Below are 14,791 nucleotides of genomic sequence, written 5' to 3' on the forward strand. Positions count from 1 at the left end.
ATGGATGGATGGATGGATGGATGGATGGATGATGGATGGATGGATGATGGATGGATGGATGGATGGATGGATGGATGGATGGATGGATGGATGATGGCTGATGGATGGATGGGGGATGGATGGATGGATGGATGGATGGATGGATGGAGGGATGGATGGATGGATGGATGGATGGATGGATGGATGGATGGATGGATGGATGGATGGATGGATGGATGATGGCTGATGGATGGATGGATGGGGGATGGATGGATGGATGGATGGATGGATGGATGGATGGATGGATGATGGATGGATGGATGGATGGATGGATGGATGGAGGATGGATGGATGGATGGATGGGTCCCCCGGTCCCCGCGAGGTGACAGCACTGCAGGGTCACCGTGACCTTCCCCGTGGCCACAGGACAGGCTATAAAGAGCGTCGGGGCCGAGCCTGGGGCAGCTCCCGGCTCCTCTCCCACCACAATGAGGGATTTTTTTTTTTTTCAAAGGATGATCACGAAGCTAAAAATACAGCAGCGCCCGTGGCCTTTAATCCCGGCTCAAGAGCAATCTGACACTCCTGCTCTGCTTCCCAGGCGGCTTTTTGGGACGCGGGGATGCTGCCAGCTGCTGCTCCATGGCTTCACTGGATCCCTGTGCTCCTCCTGCCCCCGGGGTTCAGCCTCACGGTGCCCCTGGGCTTCCCCAGCGCCTCCTTTCCCAGCGGGACCCGGCTCCCCCCGAGCGCGTTTCAGGCTGACGGGAGGAGGATTTACAGTAGCGCCTTCAGGCTGCAAACACACCCGGGATATTTTTACCCGGCTCCAGGCTGGGGTATAAATAGAGCCCAGGCCGTTCTCTGTTGCTGACCGAGAAATGTCCCAGAGAAGCGCGGCAGGCACGAGGGAAATGTCACCCGAACGTTGTCACCCCTGGGGGAAATAACAGAGCCCTGCTGCCACCCCTCTCCATGTGACCCCAAAAACCACAGAGTGCTGCTCTGTTCTGGGGAATCTGGGGGTGCTGCGAGCACAGACTTTGTCCAGGGATGGGAACCTTTGATTAAACCTCTCCAGGATTAAATCCCTCCATCCATCAGGGCACCCCAAGCCTGTAAAGGGGATCCTCGGGGAGAATGAAGGACAGCAGGGACAGGGGGTGACAGACATCACCAGCTCGACTTCTGTGAAAAAAAAAAAAAAAAAAAAAAAAAAAAGAAAAAACAAAAAAACCCTCATGGAGCTGTTCCAGGCTGTCCTGTTATTTATGGCTCTGGATCAAGCAGCTGCTCCCGGCGGGGGCTGCCCCGCGCTGCTCCACAGGGAAAGCTCCTGCAGACGTTTGTTCCCAATGTAGGGAAACTTCTGATGAGGTGAAGGGAAATAATAGGGGAAAAAAATCATAAAATCCTTTACCAGGGCCCGGCCTCGCCCCGTGGAGCTGTGCCCTGGGTGAAGGGCTCTGAGCAAGGTTTGGATGCCTGACAGAAACAGCAAATGCTATAGGGGGCTTTTATAGAGCTCTGCCTCCCCGTGAAGGCCAGGCTGGTGTTTTCTTTTCCACTTGGACAAGGATTTTCCCATAATTGTGCTATTTTTATGGAGGTTTCAGACAGAACCAGAGGGCCTCTCCCAGGCAAGCCCTGGTGCTGGAGGAGCTGGAGCTCGGGAGGGTTCAGCCTCTGACGCAGGTTTGCCTTTGCTGGCAGATGTCTCACCCTGTGCAAATGGGGGATTTGCTCCATCCCTGCCTCACAGGGATTTTTCTCTTTTGGAGTTTCCTGCCTGGACATGAACCGTGGTGCAGATGCTGCCTGGGCCAGGGGGAAGCAGCAGAGCCTTCGTGGCACAGAACGGGGGCTCTGAGACACAAAAATGAACCCCTCAGCAGTCAATATCAATTTCTGACAGACAAGGGGCCCTTATCTCCCCCAGGGCAGCCCATCAACACCCCAATCACTGCTGATGAGGCAAAGGGTGGGGAAACACCAGGAGTGATGGCTGAGAGGTACTAATGCCACCAGCTGCGCCCATCACCAGCGCCTCCCGCAGCCCCCAGGTTTTGCTGGTTTCTGGAGATATTTTTGCTGGGAGGGAGCTTTGTTTGGAGTGGTGCTGCTGCTGGAACCTCAACTGGATTTTGCTGCTCAGTTCAGTGGGAAGAAGCCAGGTGGGAGCAGGTTTTGTGGGGAGGAAATGAAGTGGCTGAAGGGCTGGGGCTGTGTTATCTTTAATTTGAGCTGGGATTTCTGTCTGACTGCAGGATTTGAGCTGCCGTGGCTCCGTGTGCCCGGCTATGGGGGCAGCAGGAGGAGGCTGTGATGGGGGACTGTCGATGCCAATCTTTTTGCAGGCTTGTGGAGGTGAATTTAATCTTTAGCATCCTGGTGGGAATGAGCTCTGCCTGGCTGGGAGCTGCCAGCAGCCGTCCAGCTCTGCTGCCGGCGCCTGGAGCCATTAGCAGGGCACTAATAACGTCCTTTATTAAATCACAGCCACGTCATCGGCTGCGCTTGGGGATGTGGCTGCTGGCACGTCCCTTCCCAACCTGCCTGCTCCTCTGGGTGATGTGGGAAGGGATTTTTTTCTCTGGGTTTTCAGTAGTTCTTTGCTCTGGGATCCATCCTACAGAAGAAGCTGGTTTTTTTTTACCCAGGTCATCCCCAGGTCCTGGTGGCCTCAGATACACAGGGCTTTGTTTTTTTGGCTCTATTTGCTGTCAGCAGGAGAGGGTCTGTGAGCCCCTGAGTGAAATCCCTTGTGCCAAACCTGAATTTTCCCCAAAATACAAGTAATTCAGCCCAAACTGGGCTCTTGTGCTCTTTGTACCTGCCTTGAACCAGGCCAGGCTTTGCTTGGGTTTAGTGAAGCTGCTCCTGTGAATCCCCATCACAACCCAGCTCTGAACAGGAGCATTCCATGCCCGAGGGTCCCAATCCAAAACTATTTGGGAACCAGGCAAGGCTCAAGCCTTAGGAAACCCCACCCTTGTGGAGCTGCTGGCTAACGGGGACAGGGCTCCTTTTGGATTAGCTGCCCACAAGCAAGAAAAGCTATTTTGAACCAGAGGCTGGGAATGTTTGAGCTAATCCCAGGTGGAAGCTGATTAAGGGCTCGTGGGGGGAGATTTGGAGCAGATGCTGGTGGCACAGGGAGCCTGGCCACCTTCCCAGCTCAGCCTGGCCAAACCACCCCAGTCTCCAAGGAGTGAGAGGAGGTGAAGCTCAGCCCAGACATTCCTGAGGTGCTGGAGGGGATTTCTTTGCACAAACCCTTGCCAAGGTCTGTGGAGCTTAATCCTGACCTTTGGCAGCTGTTGGGTGCTGGGAAAGGGAGAGCTCTGTGCTCCTTTCCAGCCTGGTGAGCACAGGGATCACGGGGGCACCTTCAGCTCCATGTCACCCACACCAGGGAGCTGGCAGTGCCTTCATCCTCTCATATCCCAGGGAAATATTTTGATTTTGGCCACCATTTTCAGGGTGGTGTCAGTTTTCCTGGTGGAGATTCCCGGCCTGGGCTGGGTGAGCTCTGCTCCATGCTCTGGGAGGGCAGTGGCTGTGCCAGGGACCCAAGGGTGCAGGATTTGGGTGGGATCTCCAGGATGCACAGCCCTAACCTGCCCAGACACAGCTTTCCCCAAAGGGAAGGTGCTGCAGGGCTCATTCCCATTCCCATGGTGTCTCTATTCCCCTGTGCCAGGCACGGGGATGTCACTTGTGCCACAGGAGGGTGGCACAAACAGCAAATTTGGGGTCATTCAGGCACTTGGAGGAGGACATCTTAAAGGCAGCCATGGGGGATCTTCCCAAAAATCAGAGCAAAGCCACCACGTGGGAAGGGTCCTGCAGACCAGAGCTGCAGGTTGGGCCCTTCTGAATTAAATATTTGGGTTTATCCACCTTGCCCAGCCCCAGCCCAACAGCAGCCCCTTGTTTGAGGCTCACAGAAACACGACCCAGAGAAGAGATTCCTTGCAGCTCCTGAAACCACAGAGCTTCCTCCACACAAACCCTGAATTCTTCCCCACATCCTGCCCTGGGCAAACACTGAGCAGGACTGAGAACAAACAGCACCAGGTGTAAACACAGCAGCGTTTCCTCTCCAGGAAAATATTGACTCGCCTCTCTGAGCACTCCTGGGCTGAAAGCACATTTGCAGCAGCTTTTAAGGAATTGCTTACATTTCATTTTCCTTATTTTTTTTCCATGCTGAGCCCCACAACAGCAGCATTGTGGTGGAGTCTGAGGTGTTTTTACAGACCCCGTTTCAGGTGTTTATGTGCTGCTGCACGTAAATCACACCTCAAACTATGAGCCCTTGTCTGCTTGCAGGCCCTCAGTGCTCAAAATATTCCTGAGGCTGAACCCCTCCTGCCCAAGGACCCCAAAATGTCCTCCTGCTTCCTTCCATCCCCAAATTCTCCCCCAGATTTAGCTGCTGCATGTGGGGACCACCAAACCCTGGCCTTGTCCTGGGAATTAAGGGAGTTTTTCTCTCAGCACCAAGCTCTGTATGTAAACTTTTCCACGCGTGTATTTGCACCTATCTGATATGGGGGGAAGCTGGGAACAAAGTTTCTGTTTGAGGATGCTCAGCCCACCCCTGCTGTGGGGATGTGGGAGAGGGGAACAAATTAACACAAATTAATTTGCTCCAATAACTGCTTTCCTTCCCTTAAAAGTGGAGAGGATTGGTAAATCTTATTTTTCAGAAGTCCAGGCTGTAATCTGGGACCTCTGGCCCCTTTTTCTGCTCTTTCCCACAGTGGGGTACAGGATCAGAGCACCCCAAAATTGGCTGCAGGCGGGAACAAAGCCTGAATCCAAATGTGCAGCTGGGGAAGGACACACTGGGAGCTGCAGCCACGGGATTTGGGACACATTTCTGGCAGCCTGCGCCGAACCCTGTGGCCTCCTGCTTGTCGTGTGTCCATTTTCCTCTGGAATGCACCCAAAAGCTGGGGAAGCAGAACTGCAGCTCTGTCCATGGAGCTGAGCCGTGCACCACTGAGCGGCGACGTCGCGATTTGTGTCCAGATTAAAGGGAAATTAAAATTAATCCTCGCAGCCCAGGGAGATCTCTGGGGTTTAACATTTTTTTCCCTGATCATTCAGTATTTTTAGCAGATTTTTTTTTTAATTATTATTTTTAGTTCCTCACAGAAGCAGCAGGTACTGGAAATCCTAGCCCTGTCCCTGCAGCCTCATCATCTGTGCTGGGAGTGATGGGAGGAAGGATGGTACCAGGGAAAATTAAAACTGGCTGGGGTTGGTGGCGATGGGAGGCGACACCAGGGCCGCCTTTTGGGGCATTCGTTAGGATTGTCATTTTATTTATTTATACTTGTAAAAATATATAAAAATAAATATATATATTTATTTATACTTGACCAAGCTAATTAATGCTAAAGATTAAAATGCAGCTGCCTAAAACATCCTACCAGGATTCAAACTGAAGAAAAAAAGAAAAAACCAAAACCAAAACAAACCAGAATTCTAGAAATAAAGTTTTATGAAAGAACCAGCTCTGAAAGAACTGGCTGAGCAACTTTCTTGGCTTATAGGAGCTGATCTTCAGCAAGGTCTAGGATCTCTGTGCAGTGGTAAGGCAGCAAATCATGAAAGCTCGTGAAAATGAAGGTTTATAATCTTATTCAATATTGAAATCTCAGCCTTCAGAGATCAAAATTGAGAGATGGGTGGTTAAATGAGGATAAACCTCTATAATGCACTTAAAAAACAGTTGTGCATCTGGGAAGAGCAGGATGGGAATTCATGAGGCTGCTCTGGAGGAACTCCCAGGCGTTTGAGCTGCTCCTGACACACAGCCCTCCTGAGTTGCTCAGGGGGATGGGGGAAAGAAGGAGGAGAGGAAAATCAAAAATGCTAAGGGGAGAGCCAAATTGGCGTATTTGTGCCTATTTCCATTCTTTTCATATTTCTGAATTAATTTGGTCTTCATTAAAAAAATAACAGCAGCCTCAGGGTTGATGCAGACCCCAGCCCCCAGCATGAGCTCCTGGTGTCTGCATCACAAACGGGTTTTATTCTTGAAATGGTAATTGAATGCTACATGGTAGAGCTGTCAAATAGATTGGGTGAAAAGATCAATTTGCTTTAGATAGAGAAGATGATATTTCACGGCACAAAAAAGGAATTATGGGGAATCAGCAGCAGCCTGTCGGTGTGCACCGGTGGGAGTTGTTACGTGTGTCTCAGACGTGTCTGATCAGTCTGAGGGTGAAAAATATTTGGGCTGAAGGAAATTTTGGTCACACAGCTGCTTTAGTGGTTTGTTTGTAAACGCTTCTGCTATGCTGGACATAGATGTATGTTAGTTTAGGCTTAATGGATGATATTGAATTGGGGGGGAAATGTTGTTTTGCAGTTCAGTAGTGAGAGTTATCTATTTTGTTTTTCCATTTCCCCCCTTTTTTTTTGTTTTTGAGAGGGGAAGGGAAGTCTGGAGAAGTGGGCAGGGGTAGTGAGGTGTCTTTTTTAATGCCTACACTGAAATTGTGCTCTGAATGTTTTAAGAATGAGTTTAATGAGCTGTGTGCACCCCAAAATCGTCCAACAGGTGTTCAGGTGCTGATCTCCCCCAGGCACTGATTACAATTTGCTAATTAACCTCCTCTCCTCCAGGAACCGCAGCAGAGGAGAAGATGCCCTGCACTGCCAGCCTGCCCTCCCTCATGCCCTGCAGGGTTGTTCTCTCTGTGTAAGGTCAGCAATAGAAAGTAAAATTAAACCTGCCATGAAAATGCCCCACTCTGGCAAACAGCAACTGCAATTACATCCCAGCCTCACCCTGGCCAAAGGACGAGGTGGCTGCAAGAGCTGCTCATGTGTCCTGCAGGGAATTAAGTCTGGTTTTGCTGTGCGCATTTTACAAGATGAGTGAGCACTGTAACCTCTTTAAAAACATCAGGTTGCTCAGAGCTCCATCCCACCTGGCCTTGAGCACTTCCAGGGGTGTGACAGCCACACCTCCTCACCACCCTCACAGGTTCTTGCCCCAAAATAATCTCAGATGGGAGCAGTTCAAGCAGTCCCCTTGTGCCTGTGAGCACATGGAGGGAACAGAGTGCACAGCATCAGCTGTCAGGGAGCAAATCCAGTTCAAACACACAGTTCTTATGCTGGAGTTGTTAAATCTTTGGCTAAACTAAAAAGGCAGAGTGAAGAATGTTTTTAATATGCTCAGGAAATCCTCCACACTGGATGAGATCAGAAGCAGCCATTAGTGAGGATGGACAGGGATTCTTCTCCAAACAAAGGCCAAGACTGAGTAATTGCAGTTCTATAAACAGAGCATCACTTCAAAAACTCAGTAAACTCAGTGGCTGCCCCAGCAGCCAGGGAAGCCTCAAACCCTGGGGTTTAATGTGAAGGTAGATGGATGGAAAACAATTAGGTGCCTTAACAGTTCCAAGCTTATTTTTTCCAATCCACATTGTCCTTGAGCCATTATATATTTAAAGGGTTTGCTCTGCACTAATGGGAATGGAATTGCCAAATTCCACCCTCACTCGGGGACCAGCCTTCTCCAGCTTTGTTCTTGGGAATTAAAGGACAGAGACCAGACTTTTTTTTTTTTTTCTCTGAATATGCTCACTTTTATTTTTCACAAAGCTAAAAAGCTGCTTGCTTTATGGATTAGATTTTTTCCTGACATCAAATTGCTGGAAAAAACCCAGCAAAAACTATAACAATACAATAACTAAGAGAGTTAGTGCAGGGTTTTATTAGCCCCCAACAGCTGAGGAGCATCTGAGGGGTTCTCAAACATCAGTTAACCCTCAGAACATCATTAACCATGAGGGTTTTGATAATAATTTTATGGGGAGCAAAGAGGTGGGCCAATTGATTCACCAACCCATGAATTTCTGTCTCCAAATGCCTTCCCAGATTAGCTGTTAGTCACCATGCAATGTGTCTCCTTCATTTAATGTTGAGTATTAAATCCCAGCCTCCAATTAAAGGAGCTGGGCTAGCAGTCATCATTTGCTAGTAATGGACTCAAGCTGCAAAATTTGGCTTCAAAGCTCAGAGCTGTGTGGATTTAGGGTTTTAGCTTGCCTGTTATAGAAATAAGGAACAGATGGGATTTGCTTCAGACTCCTCTCTCCTCATCAGGTCAGTGTTGTTTAAGTTCAAATCAGATTTTCAGCCCGATTCATTCCTGCCTGCTGCACTGATGGCACACAAAGTGTCCCCAGGGATGGAATCCTTGGAGCACTGGGTGTGCTCTGGATATCCTGGAAAAGAAATTTCACCACTGGTTCTGCAAGTGTGTGGAATTAAAGGCAATTGGGAACATTTGTAGTCAGTGCCAGCCAGGTCCTCAACATGCACTTATATATCAAAGTTCTCATATTTTTAGAAGTTCAGAGCTGAGAACTGTACCATATTTCTTTTTCATCTAATAAGGGTTCTGTGAGACACATGGAGGGGATGGGTTTGAGATATTCTTAGCAATTTAACACAGCCAGAGCATCTTGCCTCAATTTGTTGTAGATTCCACTCCTCAGGGCAGAATGATTCCTCAGGGATGTTTCCAAGGGAAATGGTGGCTTCCTCCTCTATCCAAACTGGTATCTTCCCTTTGGAAGCATCACTTCAGCTGAACAAATTTATTAAATTTAGTACTGAAAGAGCAGGCTCAAACTGCATTTTGCAGAAGGTGATATGGGAGTATCTCATGGTTCTGTCTGGTTTTTAACGAGATTTCATTTAAAATGGGGCTGTTCAGCATCTCGGAGCTTGTGGTGGTGTGGAACCGCCTGTGGTTTGCTCTTGTGTGCCACTCATGAGGAATTCCTTGGAAAGGAGAATTTCCTGAAAGGCTTTCACCCCTTCCTGATGACTTGCGGAGAAGGTTTTAGCTGGAAAAAGGGATTTATAAAAGCACGGTGCTAAAGACTCGCAGACAGGCGTTGCCTCAAACAACAGAGATTGCCAAATCCAAATCGTGGGCAAAATAAAGAGCTGCAGTTCCCAGGGCAGCCACCCTGCTGCTTCTGCCAGGGATGCACAGAACTGGAGGATCTGATAAGAAAACACTTTCATGTTCATGAAGTTCAGTGCCAGCCCAGCAGAGACAAGGGCAGTGCCTGGGGACGGGCAGCCACGGGAATGAAAAGCGAAGGAGGGCAAATGTTCAGTCTGGAAAGGCTTCCAGCCTAATGTAGGATTAGTGGGAAGAAAATGGACTGCACATTAAAATTCATGAAGGAGTACGGTTTAAGATCCATGAATAACAGAGCCACAATTATGCAGGAGCAGGGATTTGGGTTTGTTTTTGTTTTTTCCAGAGCTGGTGGAAGAAGTGAAGTCAGTAGCAGGACGTGTGTGGCTGCCCCGTGCTCTGCCCTCCTTGCTGGATGTTGTGGACACACAGAGCTGATGATACTGAAGGGTTAAAGAGGAAATGGGAGAGGCTGTGGATTCCCAGATAAAATATGAGGGGAGTTTGTGCTCTGAGAGAGGCTCTGTCCTTGTCCCAGGTAAGAAGTTTTGGTGCTTGTTTGGTCTGGACAGATCTCTCAAGTCTGGGGGATGTGGCACTTGGGGATCTGTCACTCTGGACCCCCTGTGACTCCTGGAGCCTTGGTCAAGTCACTTGATCTCCCAGAGCTCAGCCCTCCCCTCCAAAATGAGGGTGTAAGGGATGAGTTCATTCCTGGGAGGTGTGACAGCATCTGTGGTAAGGGGAAGGAGAGTTCACATCTGCTTTTTTATCCTTAATTAAGCTGCATGAGCCTCGGGTCCTTCCAAAGAAGGCTGTGGAAGGAAATCCCAGGTGAGCCTGGACCTACAGTGTGTGGTGAGGGCCATGGGAAGGGGAGGAAGGCAGCCCCCAGCTCATCAACCTCCAGTTTTCTGTTATACAGGAGAGCATCGAGGAGATCTGGCTTTTCTTAATGACTTAGCAAGAGAAAAGCTCATGCCAGGGGTTAATTCTTCATCCTGCTGCTCCCCTCCACGAGGACAGAGGCTGGGAAGTCAGCTGCTGTTATTCCATGGTCTTAATATAGAACAAAAGAGTAGTATTTTGTCCTAGATTTAACAGCTGGAGAAATAAAACTACTTTGGGTGGCAGGAGATGCTGTCATGTGTAAGAGGGCATTTCCAGGGCACTTTAGGATATCTGCTCATTCTGCAGCCATAGAAATATATTTAAATCACAGCCATGGGTGCACTCTAAGGGGAATGGAGGGCCTAAGTGAATTATTGATTGTTTTGCACATTTGATAAGGAAGTCAAAAGAGGAAGGATTACTGATATACAGAAATAGATTGGAAGCCTCCCATGGGTTGAAACAGAAGTGCAAGCGTGAGGAGGTCTTAAAATAACCAAGAGCTTTCACTGCTGCAGGTACAAAAGGCCTTGAATCAGTGGAATGCCTCAGGTGGAGATCCAGGGGGATGGATCTGCTCCCTGCCTCCTGGATTTTTTCCCTGCTTGCTGTCAGTGTATGTGCTAAGTGCCCATAAGCTGCCTCCCTTCATCTCCTTAGGTAAGCGTGGGAAGGAAATGTTCCAATTTAACATGAAAAATCTCAGACACCATTTAGAGATTTAGGTATTCTCCAGTCTGCCCTGCCCCAGTCTCCAGGGAGACTGTTCCCATGCCATTCTGCATTTATGTTCCTGCACAGATCATTTCACTGATCCAAGGGCTGCTTGGGGGATTGCTGGGGGAGCTTTTTATAAACCACAGACACGGCGTAGTGGCTTTGTATGAGTGTCACTGAATTGTTTCCAACATTCAGCCCCTCACCTGTCTGCATGGTGTGTGAGGGCTGCCAGACAGATGGATGGACAGCCCATGCTCTGTGTGAGAATGCAAACAGCTGAGCCAAAGCTTAATCCTCTCCCCAGCCCGTGACCTTTTTATTCAGGCCTGCACCTGGCAGGAGCAGCAATCATTGATGGATGTGGCCTCGGAAACAGCTGCACATCTGACACTGGAGTTAAATTTAAAAAGGGTAAAGCAGGCGGACGTGTGAGGGGAGTCAATCAACAAAATCACTTCCTAGACCAACTTTAAAGAGAAAGCAGGGCTGTAAGAACATCAGTCGAGGGCTGCAGTGAGTACACCAGGTCTCTTGTGCTGAATACAATGATGTTTGTGCAGAAAGGTTTGCAGAACTGGGGCACAGAGACCTGAGAGTGTGACTGTGACTCACTGCAGGTCCATGTGCAGACACAGCTCCAGAGCAGCTGAGGGGAATGGATCAGCCTGGGGTGAGCTGGGCAGGGCTGTGAGGCCACCAACAAGAGGGTGAGCAGTTGCTGTGGCATTTCTGTAACCCTTTGTGCCATGGCTCGCTCAGACCTGGCTCAGGAGCTCCTCAATGCCACAGCTGAGATGGGCTCTCAGCACAGAACTGCAAATCCCTTTCCAGCACAAAAATATTTAATTCCACCAGAGCAATTCCCAGCTTGGGTCTGGCTGGACCCTGCCCACCTGCAGAACAAATTAAACCAGGTTCCTGCCTGTGCTGTATTTCCTGCAGCCTGTTTTTAGCAGAAACCTGGGAGTGCAGTTAGGAATAACCTGGCTGTCCTGGCAGAAGGCTGCACAGTAGGAATTGTTGTTTTCCATGGAGCTAAACACAAGGAAAATATATTCATGGTAGGGGAGAAAGGCTAAATGTCTGATTGTGTCTTCAAAAAGAAGCAATTTTTAACAAGCAGAGCAAGATTTGCAATAAAACATGTCAATTTGTAAATGTTTGGTAGCAAGGCACTGCAAGACAGCAGATGGAGGTGTGAAAGGGGTTTGGGTTTTTTCCTGTCTAACACCTCCTTTTTCCAGTATTCTTCCTCTGTTTTAAGAATAACACTTCTTCAATAATGACTCACAGCCAGTGCCACAAAAATCCTGGCTGTCAGAAAAACTGCTGGGTGTCTGACAGGAGTGCAGCTTGCAGGGAACATTGGTTTCCTCTGTCTCTGCTGAAATCACAGCTCTGGGATTGTTCTGCTAGAAAAGTGGCCCTACTTAGAGATTCCAGGCTCAAGGCAATTACCTGCCTTTCCTTGCTGGATGTAATTAATAGATGTGGTTTTCCTCACAGGCACATGGAAAGGACCACATTGTCCAGAGCTAGGAGATGAAAATTCCCCAGGAAATCAGGATTCTCTCCTGGGAAAGATGGATAAACCTCATGGTTGGAGGTTCCCACATCCTGCTAGATCTCTGCTAATCAGAAAAGAAAAGAGATCCTCTGCTCAGAAGGGAATAAAGACATCCTGAGGGATAATCCAGCAGAGCCACAAGCCCTCTGCCACCTCACAGGATTTGCAGTTCTGTGGGGAGCTAAACCTCAGGAAAAAGAGCAATTTTAGTCTTCCTGGATGGCCTGAAGGTAACAATGCTGCCCTGTGCCAGAGCAGCTGCAGGGATGGGAGCACATTTCTCAGTTATTGGAGCAGGGAATTGTGCTGGGATTCCTGGGTTCTTCCCCCAGCTCTGCCTTTGATTTGTGGTGTGTGCAGACCCCTTAATTTGTTTCTGTTTTCCCCATCTGTGAAACTGAGATAAGATCACAGGGGAATTGTAAAGTGTGCTTCATTAATGTTTATTAGACAGGGGGAAATCCTTCAATGAATGGCTCTGTATTCCAGGAGGACAAAGTTCAACACTGCAAAGGGGTTGATTAAAACCAAATCTGCTATTCCCAGGCTGGGAGGACAAAAAAGAAAAAAAAAAAAAAAAAGAAAAAAAAAAAGAGAATTGAAAAACCTTACCTAGCCCTGTGTCTGCCAAAAGAAAGATGTGATTTAAATAAAATTGTGCAGACTGCAAGTGTGTCTGCATAAATGTGTGTCTATTAAAACCATTAAATATTTATTGGCAAACACACAGCAAAAAGTGAAATAAGGGTGTGTTTGCAGTTTCAAATGTGTATATGATCACCATTAATTGTAAATTACCAGTGGCAACATGACATAAGTAAATGGTGATTCAATAAATGTGATATTTTCCATAAAGGAGTGTACCAACATAGAGTGTATTGGCACATTCCACTATTTTTTGTCAGATTGTCACAAACCAGCTTATTGTGGGATTTTACAATGCCTGCTTGTTGGCAAACTAAACAATTATTTGTAGGTCAGATAAAGCTAACTGATGGAAATGATAGAATATGTTCCAAGCCTCAGAGTGCATGTTCCTTGTGGGGAAATATTTCTCCCATTGTGCCAGAGGCAAAAATTGAGGGAATTTGGGATAACCAGACTCAGTGGGTGGCCTGAATTTGCTCCTGGTGTGACACATTTACTGTGTGCTTCTTTTCACTGATAGAGCCCAATGGAGGGTGAAAAACAGCATGTGAGGGGAGAAAGCACTGAGCTACGGGCAAAATTCACCATAAAAATCGCATTTTGGGGAAGGCAGGTGAGCTGGACTGCAGCTGGTGTGTGTTCAGTGTTCTGTGCTTGCCACCTTCAGGCCGGCTGTGAACTCGCAGATGGAGCAGCAGCGCCTTCATTTGTTCATCACAGCGAGTTTTGGGTAATTCACGTCCTTAAAAATCACATTTGTTACCCAGAGCACCACACAGCGATACCTGCACATTACAGAGGGACATTGATTATTTATTTCAGCATTGCCAAGCCTGGGTGAACCTCACAGAGCAGGCAGCCCAACCATCAAAACTTTTTATTGTTTACACATTTTAGCACACAAAGGAATTAGTGTTCATTTACCGCCAGTCACACAGTCCACTTGTTAATTAGTATTCTATCTTCTACCGGTTAATGATTTGCTTCTGACGCTAATTAGTGCTGTGCTGAGTCCTTCTCTTTGGGGTCAGTGGGTTTCTTGGGTGGGTGGTCACAGAATTACAGAATTACCTTTTACTCACTTGGAGCTCATTTGGGTTTATCAGTTTCTTCCACATCTTGGCAATTCTACCAGATGTCCCCTCAATTCTACATTCTTTGTGCCCACTACCAAGGGTATCCTTTTTTTTTTACACAGCTTTGTTAAGCTGCCCCTAAGTGTGAGATCATTGGAGCATATCCAGCCCTAAACTTTTAAGATTCTACCAAGTAATTTGTTTTTTTTTTTTAACACATCCCTTAGTGCTTGTTGGCTGCTCTCTGTTTCAGAGATTGAATCTTGTCTCTTGTTGATTAGGTTTGAAAGTATAAAAAGATCCAACATAAAGAACTTTTTCTCTCTCAAGGAAAAAGTTTTGGTGCAGCAGGTTTGTTTATCAATATTTTACTATTTTCTGTATGTGTACAATTGTGTTTTGTTCAATATTGTGTAACAGCCTAATGTAACACAGTATGACACCTAGCTGACCTATGGAGAGTATTACTTTAATGCAACACAATATGACACTTAACTGACCTATGGAAATTATTTATAACAGAATTCGAGATGGTTTCTTGTCGTTTAGATTTTAAAATGTATTTTTCCTAATTAGGGTCGTTCCATCAGGACATTTACGTGTGGACTCAAGACTCAAGTTTTGTCACTGAATAAATCTGAGCAGCCTGGCCCTCGCGCATTGATTTCGAGTTCCTTCCAACCCTTCGCGCTTTGTAATTTGGTAACTTTTGTCATTTTTGGAGCAATTCCCGGACTCTAAAGCGCCGCGAGGGCCTGAGGGGAGAGCGGGGGGCGTGGCCTAAGGAAGAGGCGGGAAGCTGCGTGGGGGGCGTGGCTTAAGGAGGAGGCGGGAACTGGGGCGTGGCGCGCATGCGCGTGGCGCGCGGCACCGGCGGGGCGGGGGGGCGCGCACGGGGGGTTCCCGCCGGGGGCGCGCGTGGGCGGGGCCTCAGGT

This window comes from Ammospiza caudacuta, chromosome 20 (assembly GCF_027887145.1).
Source record: "Ammospiza caudacuta isolate bAmmCau1 chromosome 20, bAmmCau1.pri, whole genome shotgun sequence".
NCBI classification, from domain to species: domain Eukaryota; kingdom Metazoa; phylum Chordata; class Aves; order Passeriformes; family Passerellidae; genus Ammospiza; species Ammospiza caudacuta.